At 36.5% G+C, this 16,380-nt stretch overlaps 1 non-coding gene across 1 annotated transcript; it reads right to left on the bottom strand.

The window, feature by feature from the left end:
* Positions 1 to 16,007: 16,007 nt before the first annotated feature.
* Positions 16,008 to 16,134, bottom strand: LOC118731071. The gene has a single exon (XR_004991770.1). It is a non-coding gene; the product is annotated as a small Cajal body-specific RNA 15 (non-coding RNA).
* Positions 16,135 to 16,380: the final 246 nt, after the last annotated feature.

Raw genomic sequence — 16,380 nt, 5'->3', positions numbered from 1 at the left:
GTGGTCTAAGATGGCTGCCCTCATGTTGACACAAGATGGCCACCCCAAGATGGCCAGAAGGGAAGGGCAGTTGGGAAGAATGAGGCCTCCAAGGGCTGGCAGTTGGGGGTGATCAGGCCAGCAGGAGAAGGCAGTTAGAGGTGACCAGGTGAGCAGAAGAAGGAAGTTGGAGGCAGCTGGCCCTGCAGGGGAGGGCAGTTGGGGGGAACAGGCTGGCATGGGAGCAATTAGACATCAATTAGGCTGTCAGGGGAGTGGTTAGAAGGTGATCAGGCTGGCAGGCAGAAGTAGTTAGGGGCAATCAAGAATGCAGGCAGGTGAGCAGTTGGGAGATAGCAGTCTTGGATTATGAGAGGGATGTCCGACTACCCATTTAGACACCAGGATAGGGTCTAAATGCGCAGTTTAACATCCCTTGAGGGGTCCCAGATTAGAGAGTGTGCAGGCTGGGCTGAGGGACATCCCCACCCCCTGTGCACAAATTTTGTGCATCAGGCCTCTAGTTTATAAATAAATAGCTATCCACTTTATAGTAATAGTCTGTTTTTGGTTGGTGTGGGGAGTTACTTTTGCACTAGAACACAAGTTGAAAGGATAGAAGCCTTGATATTTTCTATAATATACTATTAAATAACAAGTTTATCCACAGAAACTCAGGCATTTTTCTTGCTCATTCATTTCAATCCATTATACTTATTAAGTATTATCACTGACTTAGGAATAATATTAAACTGAGATAATATTGCTTCTTCCTGCTTACTGAATGTGCAACTGGACACTACAGTGAATGTTCAGTAGTTGCCAGTATAAATGCACCACAGTGCACTAGTAATATCCAAATTGCTACATGACTATAGCAATTAAATCAAATTTATAATTTGTGAATTAAAAAAATGCAAGTTTTTTAAATGCAATGCACTTACTAACGTTCATACTATAATAATAATAATTAAAAAAACACACAACATCTTAGCTGTTGACCACTCAGAAGAAAATGTAATGGGCATATCAACTTAGTATATCTTCAAATAGAGAGAACTATTCTTGGGAGCATCATGAAATAAAGAAGGGACAAAAACAACCAAAAAGACAATATATAATTGTCAAATATGAAATTTTCATTTATCTCATAGTAGTATAAATTTGTTCATACTTAGGCAATTATCAAATTATTGTATGTTGTATGTTCTTTAAAATAGAATGTGAGATTCTTGTCTGCCCCCTGCTAGATATTTCTTATTATAAGATTGAAAGAACATTAGGCACTCAAGATGCTTTGACTGATTGTCTCACATCATAGCTTTGTTTGAAGTTCAATTTTTATTGAATTTCTTACTGTTGTGTTTTAGAATATTTATTTCCTTATCTCATTATCATTTGTTCTTTATAATGAAATTTATGAACTTATCCAAATGTCGGTGCTCTGTAAATACCTATCCTGTTATTTTTTCTATAACTCCTATATGTCAAGGGTTCCTAGAAAATGTTATTGTTGTGCAGCCAAGTCTTACATTTTAGAATTATACCTTCAATTCAGAGTTAGAGAGCTTTTTTCCCTGTTCTGGCAGGGTAGCTGATTCAGGATGTCTGATGGAAAATTATAGCCATTCATCAAGGAAGGCAGGGGAGTCATCTTTTATCATAAAACCTTAGGCTTCTGGATGATTGTAAACTATCCCAGACAGAATTACTCCCATTGTACTCCTCAGGGGTTTCTTGCTTCTCAGAAAAGAAAAACAGAGATAGTAAAGTTTGTTTGTTTCTTAACCACTCTCTATCTGGAGACTCCAAATATGCCCTTGCTTCAGATGTCTTCAAGAATTTAAATCCTTTTCTCAGAAGCTTTAAATTGTGGAATTCAAATCAGTATGACTTATAATGTGGTCTAGTCTATTGTTGAATCTACTGGATGGTTTACACCCAGGAAAGGCATTAGTTTATGAATAGATGTGGTGGTTGGCTACTGAAAAGACTAAAGAGATAGAAGATTTTCATTTTGCTTTTATTTTTTAAAACATAGTTTTATTGATTTCAAAGAGGAAAAGAGAGGAAGAAAGATTTAGAAACATCATTGGTGAGAGGGAGTCATCAATCAGCTGCCTCCTACACACCCCTAACCTGTGTCTAACCCAGCAACCTGGGCATTTGCCCTGACTGGGAATTGAGCCCTGACCTCCTGGTTCATAGGTCAACACTTAACCACTAAGCCATGCTGGCTGAGCTTCACTTTTATAGTAGTGATCTGGTGCATGGATTTGTGCACATTGAAAGGGAATTAATTAGCAAGTGGATGATGGGGTGGGACTGGGTGAAACGGGCCAGACAAGCCCTGGAGCCAACCTCCCGACGTCCCTCCCTGGCATCTGCTAAGTGAGCAGGTCCCTCAGGCAGGTGGGGGTCCCTCAGATTGGCTGTGGGGATCAGGCCAAAATTGGCTCTCCAATATCACCAGAGGTGTCCCAGAGTGTGAGAGGGCACTCTGCAAAGTTGCTGTCATACAGGGTGTGGAATGCAAACACAAGTGTGCAGTAAACCAGATTTGGGGCCAACAGTGCCCCAGCAACAACATAACCCATGGCTGAATGTGGAATCACTCGGCCCTGCAAGGAATCAGGCTCCCTCCTCTCTGGTTTTGGGGTGTGTCACCTGAGAACCTCTGCTGCCAAGTCACTGAAGTTCAGCAGCTCGTGCATTGAGTGTCTGCCCTCCGGTGACCAGTGTGCATCATAGCGACCAGTTGGACAGTCAGACACTTAGCGTATTAGCCTTTTATATATATATATATATATATATATATATATATATATATATATATATATATGTATATGTATATATATATATTTTTTTTTTTTTCCCCTCAATAGGTGGACTCATATACAGCAACTTATCTGGTTAGCTACCCAAGAACCATGATGGATCACACTGTTTCCACCACTTGCAACACAGAAGGTTCTCTCCATTTTTTGTGAGAACTCTTGTATGACAACTTTTATTACTTTAATTTGGCTGGTAAAGTAGAAAGAAAAGCTAGTGGTTTGCTAAGAATGACTGACATACTGTAGCCTAGTATTTTTGCTCACCATATTTCCCTTCCTCACCATATCTATTTTTATTCTCCAAATTTGAAATTCTAGTTTTTTTAGTACTAGTAGGAAAAAATAAATTGTGCCATCATAATTCAAAAGAAAAATCACTTAATATTAAATAAGTAAATGGTAACTTATAACAAATTTTAAAAATTTTGCCTGAAAAGGGTGTCTCCTCTTTTAAGGCAATGTTTAAAAATTTGGTGTTAAAAAAAAAAATACTAACTTTATTTTGGGTTAGAAAATTTCTAAAGTCAGGTGCCAATAAATTTCACTACAAACTAAAGAAATGTAATTTTACTACTAATAACAATATATAATAGATGATATCTTAAATTGTCAACAAGTTTTTCCACTCCCACACGCTAGAGCCATTGTGGAATAAAACTCAGTAAAACCAGAATGAGAGGAGAAAAAGTCAAGAGTAACTGTTTTATATGTCTCTGGCTAAGAAAACAAACTTAACCTGATTGCAATACAATTGTCTTCAGAAATTCAATTAAGATAAATAACATTTATGGATGTCATTTATCAACAGATAACAGTCGACATACATTTTCAGACATTAGAAAATTTTCCACTATGTATTTGGCTTGAGCCACATTTATCAGTTCAAGCTTTGCTCCTCCTTATAGGCATTTTTCAGACAATTCCTTTCTAAACATTTACTCAACAAATATATATTGAATACATTTTATGTTCCTCTCAAACAGAAGAAAAATACACAACAATATCTGTCCTCAGAGAGTTACATTCTAGGAGGTGTAATAGCTATATTTTTTTCAGGTACATAGACAACTGTATAAGGTAATAAATTTATTGTTTCACCTTGACTATGGAAAATAAATTAGGATACATAATTTTGACATTTACCCTAATTATAAAAGTTTCCCATTCCCACTTCTCTTAATTCTTTATCACCAAATTTAATTCAGATTATATTGAAATGCTTCTTGTATTCTTATGAACTGTTTTAAATTATTTCTGAAAGTGAAATAAAACATACAAATAAAATCCCTGTGAGCAATATCATACCCCTAATTTGAGAACCAAACTAAATAAAACCTACTAAAAATTTATATTTCCCATTATCTCAGGCATTGACTTTTTCAAAAACTATATAAATACATATTTATACCAAAGAGGCAAGATGATTCATGTTAGAAAGCTCTATTACTGTAGAAGTCAAGAGAACTGGGATCGATTTATTTCTCTTTTATTAGTCTTATATGTACTCATGCAAAAGGCTGATCACTACAGGTTACAAATTATTTAAAAAAATGTATTTTTACCAAATATAATGCATACGTTTTACATAATTTTTAGTTTATTGTTGATATTGGCTAATTAATTCATTATTTTGCTATTTTTTTAGATGTCAGAGTTTCCCAAGCTCCTTACCACCTTGTTAACTTAATTGTATATTAACTTAGTTTTATTAGTTATTAGCCAAAAGTAATCCTATATAATACACAGTGTTACTATCCTCTTTTGAGAGATGAGAAAACTGAGCTTGAGGGATACTAAATCATTTGAGTAAGTATCACAATCATAAGTAACAGTCCTTACATGTCAATGTAGACAAACGTCACAGTTGAAATAATCACCATTCATTATGGATGGCATGGGTATAAAAACATTTGTATTATAGTATATTCAAATGGAGATATTCATTTTTAAAATATGTTTAATACAATAGGTGACAAACAGAACATAGAAAAATTTTATCCAAATGGAATTTAGAGCACGAAGAAAAACCCTCTTTGGCTATTATCTCAAAGGGCTTAAAGGAGTTGGGAGATAGAATGAGTTTTCTCAGAAAATTGAGATATTATTAAGGAAGCAATATTGTACATTCATAGATTTTAGAATTGAAAGACCTTTGAAAGATTACTGTGTGAGGCAGAATAATGGCCTCCAAAGATGTCAATAAGTATCCCTGGAAGATGTGAATATATTATATTATTTTGCAAAGGAGATTTTAAAAATGTGATTAAGAATTTAGACCTTGAAATGGGGATTTTTTTCTGGATTATCCAAGTGGGCTCATTCTAATCTCATAATCCCTATTTTACAAGAGAACCTTTCACATATAGAGTGAAAGAAAGTATCAGAGATGAAATAAAACAAGATGTAGGAGAGAATCAAGCTCGAGAGAGATTTGGCCAGCCTTTGCTAGCTTTGAAGATAGTGTTATGGGGGCCGTGAGCCAAAGAATCTGATGTATAAAACAAACTAGTCTTCAAATGACAGCCAGCAAGGAAACAGAGACCATAGTTCTACAATAGCAGGGAACTAAAATCTGCCAATGATCTGAATGAGCAAGGAAACAAGTCCTCTCCTAAAACTTCCAGAAAAGAATGTAACCGGCTTCCAAATTTCCTGTCTACCAATATTGGACTTTCAACCTACAGAATTATAAAATAATAAGTTTGCATCATTTTAAGCTCCTTAATTTGTGGAAATTGTTATGGAAACAATAAAAAATCTAATACACCATCTGAAGAAAATCATAAAAACTAATATACTGCCTGAATAAAATTTCTTACACAGTAGGTAAATTATTTGTCTCTTCTATGTGTAAGGGATTACATTTTAGATATGTTAAGTGAAAACTTTATGTAAAACATAATTATAGTATGGTTATTGCATTTGAAAAATTTCAAAATGACATTTTTCAAATCTCTATCGATAATATATTCTAGTGAATAAAATGCTTCTTAGAAAAAACTTAAGTCTCAGTAAGAAGTCTTTCAACTTCATATATTCAAATTTTTCACAAAAATTATAGAATGTTTGAGCTAGAGGCATTTGATGATAATCGCTATCAGTTCTTTAAGTTTAAAGATAAGTATGTAGAGTCATGAAATTTATATATATATAAACCTCAGTTTTCCAATTTAGGAGATACATTTTTACATTAAAAACCTACTTTTCTTCAGTGTCCATATATATGAATGTTCTATCATCAGATCATATAAGGAACTTAACCCCAGATTTATATGAAGCTTCTTAGCCCTATTCCACAGCCTGATTGTAGAATCAAATACTAAAGAAAGATGTGAACCTGAATTCCAACATAGAAAACAACTGTAATAATTTATTGTGAACATGATTCATTATATCATCACTAAAATGGGAACAACAAGCTGTATTACAAGGGCTATATGGCCTGCACTTCTCAGACCATATTTTAAAAACCTTAAACCCAAATTGTGATAAGTATCTATAAAGGGAATTGATTTAAACTCCCTTAGGGGCAATGAGTGGTTAGGGGCAATGAGACAGGCAGGCAGAGTGGTTAGGAGTGATCAGGCAGGTAGGCAGAGGCATTAGGGGCAATCAGGCAGGCAGGCAAGTTGTTAGAGGCAATCAGGCAGGCTGTGAGCAGTTAGAAGCCAGCAGTCCTGGATTGCAAGAGGGATGTCTGATTGCCAGTTTAGGCCTGATCCACTATGGGATCAGGCCTAAACCAGCAGTTGGACATCTCCTGAAAGGTCTTTCCTTTCACCTGGATTGTGAGAGGGTGCAGGATGGGCTGAGGGACACCCCCCCCCCTCAATTCACGAATTTCATGCACTGGGCCTCTAGTGGAATAATAATGAAAGGACAGATGAGTATCAACGTGCTTTTTTCTCTTAGTCGTCCTTAAATTACTGATAACAAATCTAAAGCATATCACTTCTTCTTTCCTCCAATTAATACATGAAATGAATACTGGGAAAGCTAAGGTATGACATTCTAATTCTAGGATTCCCAAACCTCATCATTATTCCATTAATTAAAGTTGGTATTTGACATAAAACCGATTGTAATACAGCTGTAAATCACTTCCACACTCATAATTTCAACTTTTTTTGAGAGAATTGGGTCAGGAAAAATTCTTAATGATAATTTAGGTTCAAATTCCTTGAAGTTATAGCCAAAGTCACCATATATATATATATATATATATATATATATATATATATATATATGTGTGTGTGTGTGTGTGTGTGTGTGTGTGTGTGTGTATGGTTGCCACCTTTATGAAGCAATATTTCTGTGTTTTTTTTTATTTTTTATTGAGAGGAAGAGAGAGGGATAGAGAGTTAGAAACATTGATGAGAGAGAATCATTGATCAGCTGCCTCTTGCACATCCCCTACTGAGGACGTGCCCGCAACCATGGTACATGCCCTTGACTAGAATTGAACCTGGGACCTTCCAGTCCACAGGCCAATGCTCTATCCACTGAGCCAAACCGGTTTTGGCAATATTTCTGTTTGAACAGACCTCTTTGCTTTTTTTTTTTTTTTAATTAATTACAGTGATTTATACATGCTGTGCATTATCTATACAACTAAATTAGAGACTTTTTATTACACTTGATACTTCCTAAATTTTCTAAAGTAGGTCATAAGACAAATATACTCACAAAAACTTTAATATGTAGAATCATAATATTAAAAGGTACTACATAACTTGTTTGTTCCTCCATATTATTATTTGTTGTATAGCCAACTGTCAAAATATTTTTTTTGAGAGAGAGAGAGAGAGATGAAAGGAAAGAGAAGACTCAGTTTCCTCCAAAAGAGTTGGATCTTCCATTTTTGTTATTGGTAAATGAATTCAAAAGCAATCAGCAGCTTGAGATATATTGATTTTACTGGTAGTCATAATGTTGTATAGTGATGATGATAGCAATGATGCCAGCAGTCACAGCGTATATTATTTATGAAATGCATATGTTAGGCTAGGATTTCCAAAAATGTATCTCATTTAATAGAGAATTCAGCAGTGGAAAATATGATATAACTCTGATATATATTATTGAGATGAAAACTAAGAAATAGCATTAAAATTTTGAGACAATACAAATCCTATATTATAAAGAGGTAATATGCAAATTGACCTTCACACCCTCACATAAAAAGGGTTGCCCCCATGTGGTCACAAGATAACCACAACAAGATGGCCAGCAGGGGAGGGCAGTTGGAATGACCAAGCCTACAGGGCTTAGGGACCCCGTGTTTAGGTGCCAGGCACCTGTGAGGAGCCCACCCCACACCTGTGGCATCTCCCAGGTAAGCCAGGCTGCAGCCACCAGGATTGCAGGGTCCCATGGGGCTCCCTGTAGGTTTGCACAGGAGCCAGGCGAAAGCATGCTGCCTGCCAGCTTCTGTGCCATGCCACTGGGGAGCACACAGGCCCACTCTCACCCCAGCATCTTCGTGTCTGGCCGCACTCACTACATCTTCCTGTAGGGACTCAGGTGCCGTGACTCAGGTGGAGGGGGTGTGTGCAGGGGCTCCAGGGGCCCAGGTGCTGCCCAGGGCCCAGAGGTCAGCTGGGACCTGCCCTTCCTCACCAGACACTCGTGCTTCAATTGCCAGCCAGGCCTAGGGACCACACCCATGCAGAAATTGGGTGCACCAGGCTGCTAGTTTTACAATAAAAATGGATATGACCAAAAGCTTACAGTAACTTTGTAAATGGTAAGTAACTAAGAACTAGAGCTTGCTTAAATTTGTGCCTAAGCATGATCAATGTCTCTTTCAACTTTTACTCAACTTATATCCAATGACAGATATGTTGGTTTGACCTGAAAATTCCATAATTTTTTTTTAGTTTATTTCTGCTTTCTATTTATTGCTGCTCACCCGTCCTGGATGGTCAAATGTCCTAAGCACTAACTATGAGAACTGACAAGCAAACTCCTTCAATGCATGGGAGCAATCAATGAATGCAATTATTGGAATGAATATATGCTGCTTCATCACAGATTTCCTTGTAATTCTACTTATATAAGATCAGTCTATTGTGATATTTTATTTCCTGTCTAGTTCTTAAATGAGATTCCAGAAGGCGAGGAGTTCACACAGAATCTGACCAAATGCAAGTGGAATATGGAATACAGAATATGGAACATATCTTGTACCAAAAAGTTTTGTCCATGGAAATGATGGAAAAAGAGAAAATGGTTCTAAGTAACATGAAAATGTCTATATATTTTATGACTCATTATTCTTGAGAACAAATTCATCTTAAGAATTATAATTCACTTTTAATGTGATAGTTGGAAAGAGCAATGTAAGTAAAATCTATAAACCAAAAAGAGCGTTAAATTTATGGAGACAATAGTGTACTAAAGGTTTAATAAATACCAAAAAGACAGACCTTTTTCATGATAAACGAAACTTGTTTTTGAGTCAATAGCACAAACAAAAAAAAGTGCTCAAAAGCTCTTGGAATACACTGTAAAATAGATATTTTACTTAGTTAATAAAAAATGAAATTTGTTTCTGCTAATAATGACTATAAAACATAGAGAAGTGTAAAGTCACTTAGCAAAAGAAAATAGATTGTTGTTAACAGAGGACCAAAAGAAAATATACACAAGATAAGGGAATAACAAAGAGACCACCTAACAGAGAAGCATCAATCAGACTGTCAAACCTCAGAAGGAAGGTAGGGGAGGGTAGAGCAAGGGGGAGAGACCCACTAAAGGACTTGTATGCATGCGTATAAGCCTAACCAATGGACACAGACAACAGAGGGGTGAGGGCATGAGTGGGGGAGAGGGGGTTGGAGGGATAATGAGGGGATGAGGACACATATGTAATAGCTTAATCAATAAAAATATTTAAATATAAAAGAGATCACCTAACAAATACAATTATTAAATAATAACATGTTTTAAAAATATAGACTCATAAATCTGCATTCAGTCATTTGATTTCCCATACTATCAAACTAAGAATACAAATAATTTGTAATATGTTTACAGCATTTTATTTTCTTTGCTTTAATTGCTTGAGAACACAAATATATAAAAAAAAATGAACACTGATAGATATTATAAAAAGTTTAATCTATAAACACCTTCAATGAGGAAAAACTACAGAAAAGTAGTTTACATTTACATTAAAAAATTTAAAGCCGAAATTGGTTTGGCTCAGTGGATAGATTGTCAGCCTGCGGACTGAAAGGTCCCGGGTTTGATTCCGGCCAACGGCACATACCTTGGTTGCAGGCACATACCCAGTCAGGGGTGTGCAGGAGGCAGCTGATTGATGTTTCTCTCTCATGAATGTTTCTAACTATCTCTTTCCCTTCCTCTCTGTAAAAAATAAATAAAAAATATATTTTAAAAAAAATTTAAAGAAAAAAATCTGTATATTGTATGTGTGCCCACTATCCAAGGTCAAATCATCTTATCACCATATATTGGCCTCTTTTACCCTTTGCTGTCTCCTCACCGCTTAACTCTGGTAACCACCATTCTGTTTTCTATGTCTATGTGTTTCAGTTTTATATTCACATATAAGTGAAGTCATATGATTTTTAGCTTTTGCTGACTGACTTATTTTATTAGCATTATATTCTCCAGGTCCATCTATGTTGTTGCAAATGGCAATATTTCATCTTTTTGTATGGCTCAGTAAAATCCCATAATATATATGTAGCACATTGTCTTTATCCAACCTTCTCTTAAAGGACACTTCGGTTGTCTTAGGTTAACATTTTTAAAGCAAACATCATATTTTTTTTGTGTTTTTTTTTTAATCCAAATGGCATATAGTTTCAATCAAGTTACCATATAAAACATTTTACAATTATATGTATATAAAATAATTTTACTAGAAATAATCAAATATATTTCAGTGAACTTTAGCAATATATGTATGACTATAGAAATGAAAGTAGTGAGATTTATTTGTTATTATGTATATCACTTTTTTTCTGGCTACCCCCCAAAATGAAATTGACCTTTCCAAGAGCCAAACATTAAAAATACTAAAAGTACTCATAGTTTGCTGAGTAGGGAAGAAACATTACTAGCATGTTCAATGCCATTTTTTATTTTGTTTTATAATGTTTCATCATATTATGTTTGAAAAAGAGGGTTTTATACTGCAAGGAAAGCCAATGGTTTATTGTTTACTTTTACTTCTATAAGATCTAGTTTATCATTTGTTTAGTAGGTTTGATAAGCACCTTCCCCCTTTTTAAAAAAAAATATATTTTTATTGATTTTTTTACAGAGAGGAAGGGAGAGAGATAGAGAGCTAGAAACGTCGATGAGAGAGAAACATCTACCAGGGGTGTGCCAGCAACCAATGTATGATACATGCCCTTGACTGGAATCGAACCTGGGACCTTTCAGTCCGCAGACTGACGCTCTATCCACTGAGCCAAACCGGTTTCGGCACACCTTCCCTTTTTTATTAAAAAAAATAATGTTGACATAAACTTGGAATTTGCCATTTGTTGACAAAAACTGCATATTTGCAAAATTCCCTTTTTGCAGTTTTATGATGATATATTTCACTATTAATTTTCATCATTGTATTGGATTTATTATCTAATAAAAAGTTTAGTAGATAATAATAAAAATCAGCAATGTATAAAGGGAACAATAAAGAGCACATGTTATCACCTTGAAGAGGTACAGAAATATGTTCTCATGAAACAAACAGAGATGTAAGGCAACAAGATGGGTTCTATAAACACCTATTATATATCACCAGAGGCCCCAAGCATGAAATTAATGCAAGAGCAGGCCTTCCTGGCTGCCAGTTCTGGATTCTCTCTGGCACCAAGGACCCAGGCTTTCCCTGCAGCCCTGGCTTTGTCCAGAAGGTCATGCAGAAGGATATCTGGTCTAATTAGCACATTATGCTTTTATTATTATAGATACATTCCAGTATTTCTTACCTGTAAATATTAGTCATTCAATGTAACTGTTTTAAATACAAATTTTTGATTAATAGACTTTCAATATATTCTATCAGCTAGAATCACAAACGAAAGACCATACTTCCTTTTAATCAGATACCAATTTCAAATAAAACCTTTAGTTTACACTCCAATGTAATGTCACAGAGACTAAATAAAGATAAAGTGTCAGCCCTACAAAGATCTAGTTTTTTACTTTTAATATCCATCTAGGATGTTACTGTAGTCACTGGAAATGCTCCTTATAAGAAGGGGGCCAGATGATTGTTATGGCAGAATAAGCACTCCAGCCTTGAGAATTTGAAAGAGAGCTAGAAATATGCCAAGTAGAATAACTGCTTGTGCCTATTTAACAAACTTTCCTCTCCCTGCCACCACCATTAAGACAAGACTTAGGTTGTGTCACCTCCTCCTAAAAACCAAGTCCACTTTGCCAATATGAAATGAATGCATTTTTGTTCTCTGCAACCTACATATCCTTCCATTAAAATAGTTATTACAATTCAATCTTCTTAGTATTTTTGAGCTACTATACTAGAGGCCCAGTGCATGAAATTCGTGCATGGGGGGGGGGTGTCCCTCAGCCTGCACCCTCTCCAATCTGGGACCCCTTGATGGATGTCCAACAGCCCGTTTGGACATCCCTCTCACAATCCAGGACTTCTGCCTCCCAACTGCTCACCTGTTTACCTTCCTGATTGCCCCTAACTGTTTCTGCTTGCCAGCCTGATCACCCCCTAACCACTCCCATGCCAGCCTTATTGATGCCTAACTGCTATCCTGCCAGCCTGATTACCCCTAACTGCCCTTCCCTGTAGGACTGGTTTCCCCACAACTGCTTTCCTTTGCAGGCCTGGTCACCCTAAACTTCTCTCCTCTGCCGACCTGGTCACCCCTCAGTGCTCTTCCCTTCAGGCTTGATTGCCCCCAACTGCCCTCCCTTGTAGGCCTGGTCCCTCCCAACTGCCCTTCCCTGTTGGCCTGATCTCTCCCAACTGCCATGCCCTGCTGGCCATCTTGTGGTGGCCATCTTGTGTCCACATGGGACAGCCACCCTGTGTGTTGGAGTGACAGTCAATTTTCATATTACTCTTTTATTAGATAGGATAGAGGCCTGGTATACAGGTGAGGGTCAGCTTGTTTTCCCTGGAGGGTGTCCTGGATCAGGGTGGGAGCTCCCTTGGCTCATAGGGTGGCCTAAGTGATGGGCCTATGGTGGTTTGCAGGCTGGCCACACCTCCTGGTGACCTGAGTAGAGACCCTAGTATCCGGGATTTATTTATCTTCTATAATTGAAACTTTGTAGCCTTAAGCATAGGCCTGGGCCAGCCAGTGCAGGAAGCTTGGCTTCTTCCATTGATGGGGAAAACCAATCCTCCTGTTCACTACACTCCATGGCTGCAGCCATTTTGGGGGGATTTATTTATCTTCTATAATTGAAACTTTGTAGCCTTGAGTAGAGGCCTGGGCCGGCCAGGGTGTGCAGAAAGCTTGGCTTCCTCCATTGCCAGGGATACCCAAGCCTCCTGCTAGCTCTGTGGCTGCAGTCATCTTGGTTGGGTTAATATGCATTCTTGCTCCTGATTGGCTGGTGGGTGTGGCTTGTAGGTGTAGCAGAGGTATGGTCTATTTGCATATAGCTCTTTTATTAGATAGGATACCACAGACTGGGTTGCTTATAAGTAAAAAAGAAACATTTTTCACAATTCTGGAGAGCAAGATCAAGGGGCCATGGTTTGATAAGGACCCTTCAGGTTTCAGACTCCTAACCTCTTGCTGTGCCCTCACCTGGTGGAAGGGACGAATGAGCTCGGTGAGGTATGCTTTTTAAGAGCACTAGTCCCATTCCAAAGGGCTCTACTCTTATGACCTAAGCATCTCCCATAAGTCCTCTTCCTAAATCAAATGCCTGTGGAGTGGTTAGGACATTAACATAGGAATATGAGGGGCATAAACATTCATACCTTTGAACTATGTGAAGTTGCCAATAGGAAAATAGATTTTGGTTCAAAATAACACCTCCAATTGTTCACTCTAATATAAATTATGGTCACTGTCAGTTAATATTTATATCTATATATCTATATATCTATATATCTATCTATCTATATCTATCTATCTATATCTATCTATCTATATCTATCTATCTATATCTATCTATATATCTATATCTATATCTATATATATTAGACTAAATCCTTCTTATAGTCATGGGCATTATCTCCTTTATTTTTCTATATATAACACTTTTTAAAAGTGTCCAAGGAAATTAGATACATAACTGAAACATTAATGAAAAAATAGGCTCTATTAAAATGTTTTACAGCAACTTAGCAGTTGATAACTTCTATTTTCTAAGTATAAACACTAAATTATTTATTGGATGATACCTCCCCCCAAAATCAGAGGAATAAATGGAGTATATTCAGGCTAAATTGTTACTAAATATAATATTTTTTAAATGTTTTTTTTTTGTTTTTTTTGTTTTTTAGCTAGCTTAATCAAACACATTTTGTGATATGCTTTACTCTTCTCTTCTCAACTTTTCTTTTGGATACTTCCTTTATTCCATCCTAAGAAGTAAATGCTTTCTTCAAATAGAACTTATTCCAAGGATATGTTTGTCAAGCCCTGCATCTTTTTTTTTTAATATATTTTATTGATTTTGTACAGAGAGGAAGGGAGAGAGATAGAAAGCTAGAAACATCGATGAGAGAGAGAGAGTCATCGATCAGCTGCCTCTTGCACACCCCCTACTGGGGATATGCCCTCAACCAAAGTACATGCCCTTGACCGGAATCGAACCTGGGTCCCTTCAGTCCCCAAGCCGACGCTCTATCCATTGAGCCAAACCGGTCTCGGCAAGCACTGCATCTTTTTCAAATGTTTCTACACATTAGGGTAAATGGAAAGTAACTTTTCTTCCTCTCAATATTTCACAAGTCACTTAAGTCCCCTTAGGCTAGGTTAATGCTTTCTTCACTTCATCAACTAATCTAAAAGTGATTGAATTATTTTGTGCTATTTTTTTTCTAGCCATAAAAACAAAGCCAAGGATGTTCTAAGTTAAAAAAAGATTCTTCACATTACAGTAATATATTTTCTAAATTAAGGTATACCTTTTAAAATCTTAAGAACAGATGTAACATAGCCAGCAATCTTGGATAACTGCCTTCATGTCTTTTCATGGCTTGAGAGCTCATTTGTTTTAGTGTGGAATAATCTGTTATCTAAAAAGGTTACAATCTGTTTACTCATGTACTTACTGAAGCACATGTTGGTTGCTTCTTGGTTTTGCTGGATCCTTTATAAGATTGTTTAGTTTTATAGGAAACTGGTATAAGTGGTCAGTATAAACGAGAATTTCTGTTGCTCCCTCCTCATCAACACTTGGTATTGTCAGTGTTTTGGATTTAACCATTCTAATAGCTGTGCAATGGTATCTCAAGGTTGCTTTAATTTGCAATTCCCTAACAACATGCTTTTAAAAATTGGATGTCACCATACAAATACACATATTTATCCTCTTTTGCATCTCTTCTTATAGCTTCATAATGCACCTCAGATGTATAGCGTTTTCCAGTGTGGCCTTACATAAGGATGAATTTCCTCTTCCCTTATCTGAATACATTATACTGCTGATTCAATTATATTAAATTTACAGTGAGTAATAATTTATTAACTCTTGCTTGAGTGAAGCTTACCCAGCACAGCAGTTGTGGGTCACCAGGTGCTTCTCATAAATTCTGGGAAAACAGTAACAAAGAAAAGGGGAGACCTTCAGAGTTCATCTGTACCAGGATAACTAGCAGAGGAATTAAAAAAGAAAGAAAGAAAGGAAGAAAGAAAGAAAGAAAGAAAAAAAGGAAGAAAGAAAGAAAGGAAGGAAGGAAGGAAGAAAGAAAGAAAGAAAAAAAGGAAGAAAGAAAGAAAGAAAGAAAGAAAGAAAGAAAGAAAGAAAGAAAGAAAGAAAGAAAAAGAAAGGAAGAAAGAAAGAAAGGAAGAAAGAAAGAAAGAAAGAAAGAAAGAAAGAAAGAAAGAAAGAAAGAAAGAAAAAAGAAACATCTATAGACAGGAGGGCATATAACTCCTTTAATCTCCATCAAACTTGCTTTTCCAAACTAGCAGAGCCTACCTCAGATGTAGTACATTTGTTTGCCTTGCTTCTTTAGTAAATTTGTTTACTGTAAATTTTTTTAATTGCTGTTGGTAGATCAGTAGGTCTCAAATTTACTTTGCAAACAAGACCTGTTCTATCTACCTTTTAATTTAGGAGGTTAAAAGCTGAGTCAGCTTGACTTCAAGGACTCTGTTTTCTTAGTCTCCAGATGTAATTTTTAAATAAATACACTTTAACACAATGCAATTATTATATTGAGTCGCTCATTTGGATTTATTACTACAAGCATGATAAGAATCAGAGGTGGCACCCTGGTTGGTGTTCTCAGTGGTTAGAGCATCTGCCCATCCACCGAATGGTCACAGGTTCAATTCCTGGTCAAGGGTATGTACCTGGGTTGCAGGTTTAATCCCTGCCCTAGTAAGGGCATGTGCAGAAGGCAACCAATTGATTT

The sequence above is a fragment of the Pipistrellus kuhlii genome, unplaced genomic scaffold (assembly GCF_014108245.1).
Source record: "Pipistrellus kuhlii isolate mPipKuh1 unplaced genomic scaffold, mPipKuh1.p scaffold_m20_p_3, whole genome shotgun sequence".
Taxonomy (NCBI): domain Eukaryota; kingdom Metazoa; phylum Chordata; class Mammalia; order Chiroptera; family Vespertilionidae; genus Pipistrellus; species Pipistrellus kuhlii.
This window is presented reverse-complemented; position numbering and strand designations above follow the sequence as displayed.